This window comes from Lissotriton helveticus, chromosome 7, assembly GCF_964261635.1.
Source record: "Lissotriton helveticus chromosome 7, aLisHel1.1, whole genome shotgun sequence".
In the NCBI taxonomy this organism is placed as follows: Eukaryota; Metazoa; Chordata; class Amphibia; order Caudata; family Salamandridae; genus Lissotriton; species Lissotriton helveticus.
Window position 1 is genome coordinate 642,913,230 of NC_136068.1, and position 12,729 is coordinate 642,925,958.

Below are 12,729 nucleotides of genomic sequence, written 5' to 3' on the forward strand. Positions count from 1 at the left end.
TCCCATGGGCGTGATGTCCTCAGCTTGGCAAAGGTCCCTGAGGCCCTCCCCTCAGTGACGAGGGGTGGCGTCAATGATTGACTCGCACCTGGGCGCTTCAGTTTTAAGCCCTGAAGCGCCAAGGGTCGAATGTCAATCAGTGACACTTCATCACAGAGTGGGGTGGAGTCAGCAGTCTCTCTGATCCCATCCCACTCTGTGATGACGTTGAGACTGCTGCCTTCCCTCTTTGGCTCACTTTAGGTCCCAAGCCTTCTGGAATCTGTGAGGCAGAGCTGGCTGCAGGTAAGTGTTTGTTTCAGTTTTAAACTGTTTGGTGCGTGCATGCATGTATGTATGTATGAATGTTAGATGAAGATTTTTGTGAATTAATGTGTGTGCGTGCGTGTGTGTGAATATATTGCTTTAAGCGTTATGTGTATGAGTGCGTGGGAGTGTGTCCCATCCGCCCCCCTCCCTCCAAAACTTACCACCCTCTACTGGTCCACAGCACACACACATACAGATAAAAGCAAGAAGTCTACAGTTGGGGCTGATGCCTAGTAAAGAGGTGATCCATGAACACTTTATTTGATACAAAGTAGGAGTGAGTGGTGATGGTAGGGTCCCTGAAGGGGAACTGATTTAGAAACTATTGTGACTTGGACAGCTACAGTCAACCCGACACACTGACTGGGTGATGAACTGTTGAGCCTCCATGTCATGTTTTAGTGTGAGGAGAGTGATTGCAATGGAGCACTGATGCACTGGATAATGTGATCCTAGCTCTGATCTTGAAATAACCATCAAAAACTGAGGTACACTGGCCTACCAAACGCCCTACTGATTGACTCGAAAACAATCCATGAAAAGACAGAAATCCATTGCCATTTATTGCACTCATGCATGTGGAAAAGAGACAAATAAACAATATGCAGCTGTTGCTGACCACTCCAGAAATAGTATCTAAGAGCGATGACAATCAATTGACAAAAAAAGAAAACGTAAGTCTACACTGAGGTGTAAATCACAAATAGTAAGTAGCACAACAGTGCAGGTTTAGCCTTAGGTGCAAGAGTAGATGTAAATGTACCTTTGTGAATAGCTCTTTCAAAGGACATTAGAAAGTGCGGTACAATTTGACAAAAGTGTTCTGAAACCTACAGAAATAAACAAACATGTGTTTGGTATACGAGTGCTTTATAGTTCAAACAACAAATCCTAGCATACTGTGCAAAGGACATCAAGATTTGAGAAACATACTTCTCAAGGAACAGACCGTAAGGAGACATTCAGATATCATGGATGTGAGCACTTGTGTTCTTGGTTGAGTGGGGTGTTAACGCTGCTCAGGCAACAGCCACAATACCTGTTAGGGTGAAAGACTAAAGTCACTAAATTAACCTGTGCTTAACCCTTGGGTAGCATGGCACAAAAGTGTCAGGCCTACATTATAAGCAATGTGTAAAGTATTTCTGCGCACATAAACAGTAATAAAGTGAAAACACCACACAAGATAAATCCGACACCAATTCAAAAACTAGAGTACATTTTTATAAATTGACGCCAAAACAAGAAAAATCCAATCAGTAGAAATCAGTAGAAACGGAATTATATATTTTTTTAAAGTTTAAGGTAAAAACTAGCACTGAAAGATCAAAGTGCCAACCATGGACATCTAGTAGCGTGAGATTGGGTCAAAGTCGAACAATATGACCGACTGCAATGGAGCGTGGATTGGATACAAGAAGTGGATTTGGCCTGCATGGCGATTACCTTCGGATTAAGTAGAAATTACAGCAAAAATGTCTTGAGATGGTAAAGAACAGCAGGGAGAGCTGCAGACGGTGTCTGCAGAGAAGGCGTCATCAGGGAGCCGCAGGATGAAGTTATGGTAAAGATTTCTATTTCAGCTTTAGTCTTTTTTTTGGAAGTCAAAAATCTCCAGCAGTATGAGGCAGCCAACACAGGCTCAACAAGGCCCGATACTCGCTCTGCAAAGGAAGAACTGCTGCTGCGGAGAAGAACATAGTAGGAGCTGCTGCAAAGTCAGGCCAAATGCTGATGCACCGTGCGCAGATTGACGAGCAGGCTGATCCCGGTCTCCTCTCAGTTTGCCGAGCACTTTTTAACCAAAAATGTTTCAAGTCTCAAGGTTTGGATTTTGACTATCTGAGCAATTTTAGTACCACTTTCAAGCATCCAGGACTGGGGAGAAAGTATTTGGAGTGTCAGAATTCACTCAGCATGGGACTAGGTGTGGGTGCAAGATCGAGGGAGCCTTTTCTGTCTGAGAGGCCCTGAACAGGAGCCACCCAACTGACCCTTTCTGGTAGTCCTGGGTTCAAGCAGCAGGGCAGGCCTCACAAGGTTCAAGGCAGGCTTTAGGCTACAAAACAGTCCTGCTGGGTGCAGCAAAGCTGTCTTCTGAAGTACATATCGGCCACAGTAGAAGGGAGTCCTCTGAGAGTTCTTCCACAATTCCAAAGGTGAACTGAAGAGTGGGTCTCACTGTCCTATTATTATACCTGGTGCCTTCTTTGAAGTATGACAAGTTTCTAGATAATGTGCTTTGAAGTGGTTGGAGTTTCCTGCCTTCATTATCTTGGCTCTAGTCTATCTGCATAAACAATGAGGTAGAGTGAAGTCCTTTGAGGGAAGGCGGGGCACAGCATATTGACTTGTAAGTGGGACTGTGCCCAGCTCCACCCTCCTTCCCCCCCAGTGATGGCCTATCCAGGCACACCTAACCTCTCTTTTGTGTAGCTATCGAGAGAAGTAAAAACAGTCCAACTGCCAACTATACCTTGTCATGTAACACAGGAACAGGCTGCAGCACATAATAGCTAGGGCAGGAACATGTCAACTTTATCAAAGTGGCATTTTCTAAATTGTGACTTAAAATCTGACTTTACCATTAAAGAGGATTACAACTTCTCAGACACCACAAATGAGAGTCTTAATTGCTCCAAATTAAAAGGTAGCATTTATTAAAAGTAATATGACAACCTAATATTAGCCTATGGAAGAAATAGGCCTCACAGTAGGGAAAAACGAATTAAGGAGTTTTTCCACTACAGGACATGTACAACGTAAAAGTAGATGTCCAACCTTTCAATTACAATGCACCGCTCTCTTTGCTACATAGGGCCTACCTTCGAGGTGACTTTTATGCATTAAAAAGGGAGTTTAAGGCTTGGCAAGGGGGTCATATTGCCAAGTCGAACAGGCAGCTTAAAACTTCTTACAGGCTGCGATGGCAGACCTGGGACATGTTTTAAAGGGCTACTTGGGTAATTGGCACAATAAGTGCTGCAGGCCCACTAGCAGTATTTAATTTACAGGCCCTGGATATAAGGTATACCACTTTACTAGGGACTTATAAGTAAATTAAATATGCCAATCAGGTGTAAGCCAATTGTACCATGTTTAAAGGAAGGAACACAAGCACATTAGCAGGGGTAAAGTGCACCGAGTCCCACAGCCAACAAAAGCAAATTCAGCAAAATAGGAGGATGAAGCAAAAACGTGTGGGGAAGACCATCCTAAGCTTGACAGGTTCAACAATAGACCATATGACTCGAGGTGGGAAATGAAAAGTGGCAGGCTCCTTGAGACTTTGTGTAAGAAACCTACTAGGAGACACACTGTGCAAATATCTGCCCAGCAGATAGAGTGTATAAACTGTAGAGCCGAATGTGCAATTAAAATGCAACAGGCCCTGGTAGGCAAAGCACACAGCATGGAGCTAACATTGTCAGTGAAATGCCACATTGCACTTTGCGCCAAGCATAGACCAAATAACAGATAATGCAAAACGCACGAGACAGGCATTTTCAAAGCACCGTAATGAATCAAACTGAGCACAATACTTGTCTAGGAACATGCTGTTGAAAGCACAAACCAAATGCCAAGGTCTGCATCTACAGTTTCCTGCACAGGGAACTTGAGTTTTCTGCACAGAGGATTACTTAGATGCAGGATAACCAGGCTTGTAGTTGAGAAGAGAATAAATTGGCACCCCTGAACCTTTTTCATACTCAAAATACTTTCAGTTGAGAGCTGTAATAAGTGTTCAAACTGAGTAAGCGGGTTCCAAGGAAAATAAAATGTAGTGCTAAAATATTAGAGGTTGAATTAACCCTTCAAATGTTGATGATCAGCTTCAGGGTTTTTTCAAAAGGAAACAGATTATTCTCTATAAATATGTGAAAGAATTAACATATCAACATAATCATGGGCCAGATGTGCAACCATTTTTATTGGCTGCAAATGTAAAATCGGGCCATTTGCAACTGCTGTAGGGCTGTAGGATGTACAAACTCTGTTTTGCGAGTCGGTAACCTATTACCGACTCACAAAATAGGGTTTGTGAGGCACTGTTAGATGGGGGCGTGCCAAGGGTGTCCCTTCTAAACAGTGAGTCACAGACAATTGCTTTACGACTGAAAATCGCAGTTACCACCAATTTCAAATTAGCTGTAAGCCAGTCGCAAACAGGAAGGCGTCCCCAGGGGACCCTATTCCCCTTTGTGTTTGTCAGCAAAAATATTTTTTAAGAGCAGGCAGTGGTCCCACAGACCAGTGCCTGCCCTTAAAAAATCAAAAGAAAACTTTGATTTTTTTTCTTTTAAACACATCCTGTTTTCCTTTAAGAAACATGGGCTGCATTTAAAAAAACGTTGCTTTATTTAAAAAGCAAACATACACATGTTGTTCCACTGTCCCCAGCAGGCCACCATCCCTGTGTTTGTAACCCATTCCCAATGGATTGCAAATTGCCGACCTGCCTCATGAATATTGATGAGGCAGGTTTTTGCGACCCCATTAAAAATTGTTAAATGTGTCTAGGACACATTAGTACATTCTGTTTTGTGAGTCACAAATTGTGTGTTGCAAAAAATCGCAAGTGGCGACCTGCAAAACTGAATGGCCGTACATCTGGCCCTAAAATACAGCCTTAATAAGACTTCAATTATTCAAACTAAAGAAGAAATCTCTATGGACTTTAAAAGAAAGTTTAGAATGTACCAGCATATTGTATTTATTTTTGTAGGCTTAGAAAATTCCAGTTCAGTAATTCCAAATAGCCTGGCAACATAAGTGGAATAAACACCTTTGCTGTCAAAAGAAGCAGAATAACAGGGAATGTTCTTATCACATTTATGGGTAGCTCTCTGTCAAATATACAACTCTGCTACATCTCCAGATGTATCCTCCTTTAGTGGACAACAGTTTGATTTTTCAGATGAGCTGATAGAAGGCGTTTGAGCAGTGATTCAACGTTCTTTCTGGAGAACCTTGTTCTATCATGCTGCTAAAGGAGAGTTGTGACGACCTGCTTCCAGTCATTACAGACATCATATTTTTTGTTGTTGTCTGGATGGGTCCCAGAATCTTAAAAATGTGTCTTGGTATTACCTTTCCATAGATCTTCGCAAGAGTGGTACTGTTTGCCCAAATTCAACCATTCTGTCCCACCGTAAGATTATAAACAAGTGGTGACAGCTCAACTGCAGACCTGTATGGAAGCAAACAATATGTTTTAAGACAAGCAGCCAGGTTTTAGGACTCGTAAAGAGTCTTGGCACATCTACATGTGCAATCTACCTTTCTGAGATTCTGAATGAGGGCTCTGCTGGTACCACTGACCAAGTTCCCATTACAGTAGGATCACAGTATCTATACTTTTTTAATGCACTTGGACTGCTGCAGTGGATAGCTATGTAAAGTCTTTAAAAGTCAGTGTTATGAGCATTTGGTGTGCTTCCTTTCGTTACCTTCACTATGACTTTTTTTTTTAGATATTACGTCAGATTAACTAGTGATCCTTATTTACTTAACACGGCATGCTATTTCACAAAAGACAGATTTCTCGCACGACTGATTTATGTGGTCTAAGTTAAATTTACTTACTTCGTATGTCTAAATTACTTGTGTGAGGATTTTTCTCTTGGAGTAAAACAACTAGTAGAATAAGCTGAAAAACCTGGGGTGACCATACAAAAAGAGTGCACTGAGGCCTGATAACGAGACCTATGTGCCAGTACCCTGACCCGAAAATGGGTGTTACTTTGGCTATACCAAATTGGCATATGTTAACTTACCTGTAATTCCCTAGTGTTAGATTTGGGAGTCTATAGTTTGCAATGGTTGCCGTATTTGCCCAAATAGGGACCCTTGAGTCTAGTCAGGGTAAGGGGCTACACCCCTGCTCACTCCCTTGGTAGCTTGACACGAGCCGACAGGCTTATGTCAAAGGCAGTGTGTAAAGCATTTGTGAATACATACAGTAATATAGTGAAAACACTACAGATGGACACCACACAGGTTTAGAAAAATAATTATTCTTTATATAGACTTAACACAAGACCAACGACAAAAATCCACAATACTGTATTCCAAAATAAGACTTTAAAATGGTAGAAATAGCTTAGTACACTTTAGTTTGTAAATGTGACACTTTACTCTCAAAGTACCTGGGATGCGTAACGCAAAACAAACAAAAGGGTCGCAGGGAAGGTGATGCCCCGTTCCTTAAACTCAGGGGAGTGGATGCGTTGGTTCCTTACTGCTGCGCAGGGAAGTTGAGGCTCGCTTCCTTACTGTGTGGGAAGTTGGCGCCCCGGTTTCTTACTGCGATCAAATGCGATGACGCTCAGGTGCGATGTGACAAAAAGGCGTCTTGGTTATGGTGCGACAACGTAGATGCAATGCGTGCATGCCCGGCGCCGTGTGGCGACTTGATGAACTTCTGAGCCACGACAGGCCCTGCGACATAATTCTCCGGTGATGCGACGGCATTCTCTGTGGTGGTGCACGCCTCTCCAGTGATGCGATGTACTTTGGAGGATGCGATGGTGACAGTGGTAGCGGCAGCAAGCTTACTCTGTGATGCGACGGCAATTGCTGCAGCAGTGACACGCTTCTTCTTCATTGAGTCACGCTTCCAGCTCCCAGCACCAGGCAGTCTCTTAGAAGGCCCAGCACAATAGCAGGCATTTCAATTTCCAGAAAAGGAATTCAGGGGGGACCTGGGGGTGCAGTCTTGTATCCCTGAGACTTCAGGCAGGAGGCAAGCACACTTCAAGCCTTCGGAAATTCTTCTTCAAGATAATGAAAGCACACACAGTCCTTTTTCTCCTTTCTTCGGCAATGAAGCAACCACTGCAAGCCAACCCCCAAACACATCACAGGGGTAGTCTCCTCCTTCAGCTTCCTGGTTCTTCTCCTCAGCAAAGGTTCTTCTTGATTCCCAGAAGTTATCTAAAGTTCTGGGGTCTGGGTCCCCCTTTTTATACACACAAATCATTTTTCTCTGAAGGCAGAGAGTGTCTGTACCTAGTCCAAACCTGTTCTCGGTGCATTCTGCCAGTGTACAACTTCTTCCTTTGTCAGTGTGGGCCAGGGTCATCAGACGCACCACAGGTGGTGGAGCCAGCATTGTGGAAGGCAGGCACAGCCCTATTCAGGCCCAGGTGCTACTCTTACTACCACTCAGAATGCAGATAGGTCTATTAAGCCTAGTGCTGACTCGCCCTATTTCCTGGAGCCATCCCAGCCCCTGTCACTAAGCAACCAGACCTGAATACACAACCCAGCAGAGGCACACTTGAATGGTTAAGCAAGAAAATACCTACTTTCTAAAAGTGGTATTTTCAAACACAATGTTAAAACCAACTTCACAAAAATATGTATTTTATCATTCTGAGTTCAGGCATACTAAACTCGAATTTCTACCTAGTTCCCTAAGCCAATTAGGATTATAGGATGTTATAATCAAACTGCCCATTCTGGCCTATGGAACAGGTAGCCTAGCAATAGTAAAAAACCAAATTGGCTGTAATTCACTTTCAGGACATGCCACACACATCAGGGCATGTCCTACTTTTTACATACAATGCACCCGCCTTTGGGACTACTTTAGGGGTGTTTGATATGTAGAAAAGGGAAGGTTTGGAGATTGGCAAGTGGGTGCATTTACCAAGTCAACATGGCAGCACTAGGCTGCACACAGGCTCTGCAATGGCTGGGCTGAGCCACAGGTTACAAGCTGCTCTGGTGGGTGGCACAATCAGTGCTGCAAGCCCACCAGCAGCATTTGATTTAACAACCCATGGGCACACACAGTGCATTATACTAAGGTCTGACAAGTAAACCAAATAAGCCAATCATGGAGTCACTAATCCATTACATCAATTTAACATAGGGATCACTTGCACTGTGGCACTGAATAGCAGTGGCACAGTGCCCAAAGCATCTAGACCAGCAAAACGTATAACAAAACACAGGAGGCAACAGCAAAAAATGGAAGGGAGACCCATGCCGATGGTGCCAGGTCTAACACCTAGTATATGGTGCAATAGATCTAGTTAGAGTGTCACCCCAGAGATTGCTGCACTGGTTGTGCCACCCTGGGTCTGACAAGGATAAAATGTGTCTCCCAGTCTGCCATTGCAGACTAGAAGAGCAGTTTTTAACTGCTAGGCGGACTTTGCCATTTAAAACATGGCAAAGTAAAACATCTCCCGCTCAAAAGTGTAAGTCACCCCTATGGAAGACCTACCGAGTCTTAAGGCAGGGTGCAGCATTTTTCACTGGCAGAAAATATATTTAGCATGTTCTGACAAAAATAATGTGTCATTTTAACTGTGGAAAGACTTGGTCGCCCCGTTGGCAAGTGCAGGGTTACACGCTGATCCCTCAGCTGTGCTAACTTCTCAACAGTACAGCCAAAGTTGATACTCCAAGATATGAAAACACTTGTTACATTAAGCTCTGCTGGGTTCTCAAGTCAAAATTAATGTAACAAATTACAGTGTGCAACTTTTACAAAGTTGACACTTCGCTGCATTCAATCTTCTGTGCCTTTTCTTATTGACAATGCCATTTTGATATAGTTAGAAACAGCAGTACAAATAGAAGCGGAAGACAGAGAGTGTACAAAATTAAAACCATCCATGAAGGTACTGGGGCTGATTTCTCGTAAGCGTGGGATTAAGATTCGTGCCCTCAGTTCGTTGTAAAGTGTTGAAAACAGCATCAAGTGCAAAGTGTTCTGCACTGCCAAATTGTCACATGGACATACAGTGAGTTTATCGCTCCAACCTGACTGTTTGGAGAAAGCCACTTAAAAGTGCAAGGTGCATAGGTGAAGTCTGGTCATATAAAAACAAGTCTGTGCATTAATAGTAAAAGATAGATAACATTGCTGTTGAGTGGGAGACAGGATTAAGTGGCATTGAGTTCCCATATGCCGGCAGCGCATATTTACCTCAGCGTAATCTGATTCTTTTATATTAGCTTTCATATTTGTGTGGATACAAGCAGGGTTGTCGTAGTAGTGCCCCAGACCAATCACACTGCATTTTTCTCTAACAAATCAAAACCTTGGAATCACCAAGGCATTGTCAAGGTTAATGCAATCCTTGATAACTTCCCATCAGAACATTAGGTCCTCGGACGTCCAAATTTTAGCCCAGAGAAGCAATGGGGCAATATTAATTCAGTCCTCAATGTAATCCAGCCCTACCTAAGAGTGACAAAAACTGTGGGGGCTCTATGTGGGGACATCAATAGTCTTTTCATGAATTTATTTTCTAAGATTTGTAAATGGCTGCATTTATGATGTCCTCACACTCCTGCCCTGTAAGATACTACGAATGCCGAGGATAGGTCTAGGAGGATTAGGAGACAGGTTTTGCCTTGGTCAAGGGCTTGGAGAGCATCATCCACGATGTGAAGGAGGGTGGTTTCCGTGCTGTGTCCAGGTCTGAACCCGGATTGGAAGTCAACAAGTAGGTGGAGGTTGATAATGTGTTGGCTCAACTGCTGTTGCACAAATTTCTCCAGAACTTTCGCTAGGAGTGGAATGTTCGATATTGGTCTATAGTTGTCAGGGGAAGCAGGATCCAGCATGGGTTTCTTTAAGATGGAGGCAACTTGTCTGGCTTTGAGAGAGTCAGGTACCGATCCCTGTAGTAGGGGTGCATTAATTATTGCAGTCCAGCTAGGGATGATTGCCTGATAGACGGCAATTAGGCAGTTAGAAGAGAGAGGATCATTGTAGTGATTGTTCTGGTTTAATGAAGATAGAATTTTCGAGACAGAGTGTTCATCATAGACTTTAAATTAGGACCAATGCGGACCAATGCGCTAGGTTTATGGGAGAAGTGTGGGAGGACAGTGCAGAGAGAAGAGGTAAAGCAGGCATAGTTTGGGAGTGCGGTGCGGGATTGACTTCATTTCCTAGTGCAGTGATTTTGTTACAGAAGAAGGAGGAAAATTCCTCATAAGAAATGAGAGATTATGGGGTTTCTTTGGAGGTTTTAGCCAGCTTGTTAGATTGATGTTTGACCAGGTTGAATAGCTTGCGAGGTCTATTCTTGGAGTTCTCCCTTTCTGTTTTGAAGAATTCTTTTTTTGGGTTGAGTATTTTCCTATTGTAGGCGATTCTGGACCGATGGAGCAGTTTAGATGGGCTGCTGATGGGTGCTGTTTCCAGTTACGTTCTGACTGCTGGAGCGATCTCCTTTCCATGTTGAGGGAACTCTTGAACCAGGGATTACTGTCTTTGGTCTGGGTTTGTTTTAGTTTTAGCGGAGCAAGGTAATCGAGATTATTGGATATCGCTGTAGAATAATGATCAGTGAGGTTGTTTACCGGAGAAAGATGGGGAGAGGTGGTAGGTCCGACTCACAACAGGCAGCCAGTTTCCTGTGGTCAAGGTTCTTGGTGTCTCTAACCCAGCGTTTGGGAATCACAGGTTGTGGTGTCCAAATCTTATGGGTGCCAGGTAGAAGGAAACTGATAGAGTAGTGGTCGGACCAATCACATTGGTCTATAGAGAGAAGTGTGACCGCTGAATCCTTGGCTATGACCCAGCCCAGTGTGGCCCCTTTCGAGTAAGTTGGGAGTGAGTAGGCTTGGGTAAGGGCTTGGTCAGCCAAGAAGCCTCTGATGGCATTGACCTATGGGTCTTTGAGGTCGTTACAGTGCAAGTTGAATTTGCCAAGGAAAATGTCATTAGAGTTAGGGGAGGCCTTGGCTGTGATGATTTCCATGAGGAGGTGTCATTCGTTCCTGGGGGTGGTAAAAGATGTGCAGCCTGCACAGTTGGGTGGGGGTGCTAATATGGAAAGTGCAAGGTATTCGCAGAAGTCTGTAGGATTAGTCAGAAGTTCAGTACCACGGAGGTTGGAGCAGTAGATGCAGGCAATGCCTCCCCCATTTTTATGGGATTGCCTGTCCAGCCTTACCATGATGTATTTTGGCAGGACTAAGAGGTCTAGGCAGGGTGATGAAGATTCATTGAGCAAAGATTCAGACAAGACCACTAAGTCCGGTTTTTGGCTCGGGTTGAGTTCTGCGATGTCGGGGCATGATTTACTGCTGAGAGGCAGTTAATTAGGAGGCCGGGTAGTGGGGGGTCAGAGTGAGTGGCTAGAGTAGGTGCAGAGATGGGTACTAGCGCTAGGTTGCTGTTGATCACTCCTCTGCAATGAAGGGTAGCTTATCTGTTGGGGTTGGATGCAACCGTGAGCATAGGGTGTTTGTCACCCAGATCTGGGGGATATTTGCTAATTAGGGCCGAATCGTAGCTAATGAGGAGGTCTGTGACTTCTTCCTCTGTGAGGGCTAGGCGTTGTGGGGGCGGTTTGTAGGTAAGGAGGAGGGCCAGGGTTTCCTCTTCAGAGAGGTGGCAAGGCTGCTTGCAAGGGCGCAGGTGTCGTAGGGATAGTGGTAAAGGGTGAGTGGGAGGTTCGGCGGAAGAGGGGGGGAGTAGAGTTCTGTGAAAGTTGTGGATGCTAAGGGTTAGTTCAGTAGCTCTGCGGTGGAGAGTATCCAAGTCCCAGAAGAAGGGATGCTCTTGCAGGCGGGGGCCAGAGAAGTGGGAGGAGGGGTAGGAGCGATTCTGAAGGGACGCGGTTGTAGCCTAGTGGTGATGCTGAGTTGGCTAGTGTCATGCGCCCTTGCTGGAGTTTTGGTATCCCTATGACAGGGGAGATTTTGTGGCAAGAGGTTAGAGGTATGGGAACGCCTCTGTTGGCAGGGGCTGGTTGCCACCATGAGAGAGGATTGCTTTTAAACAGCTCTAATGGGACTGATGGAACAAGCTTTCGTACGTAAAGAAACTTGCTTGGATTCAACACTCTTGAATAACGTAATAATGTAACCAATATGTTTTGTGAATAGTAATAAGTGCACCACACAACATTTATTTCACCTAGGGGAAGCTTTTAATGTGCTTTACTAACAAATAACCCCAGTGACTTAAAAATGGCTGCCGAAAACACGGGAACTCTTCTGCACATGCGTCTGCTGCATCTACGTAGGATGACGTCTTTTGCTTTGGTGGGAAATCTTTGCAGCTGCGCAGTAGTATTAAATATGGCCGCTTGGAACCTCACATGCTAATGCACATGGCTTTTGCTTAAACTACACCTTGCATGTCTTCCTAATTGCTAATGCAATAGTTTCAATAAATGAAAGGGATTAGAGTAGGAATAGTTGGTATAGAGTGCATTCATTTATTTTGTATTCTAACATGTTTCTCTTTGACTTTATTATTAGTTCGTACTTGGGCCTGGAGGGTGACTGAAAGCGCCATCTTGTCATGGGGACGTAGGCGCAATGGACATTATGAATTCCATGAAATGACATTGAAAGACTGCCAAAAGTATAGTAAACAGAAGATGCTCATGGGAACAGCACCTCTTGACTCGAAGAGGGGAAGCAGAAAACTAAAAA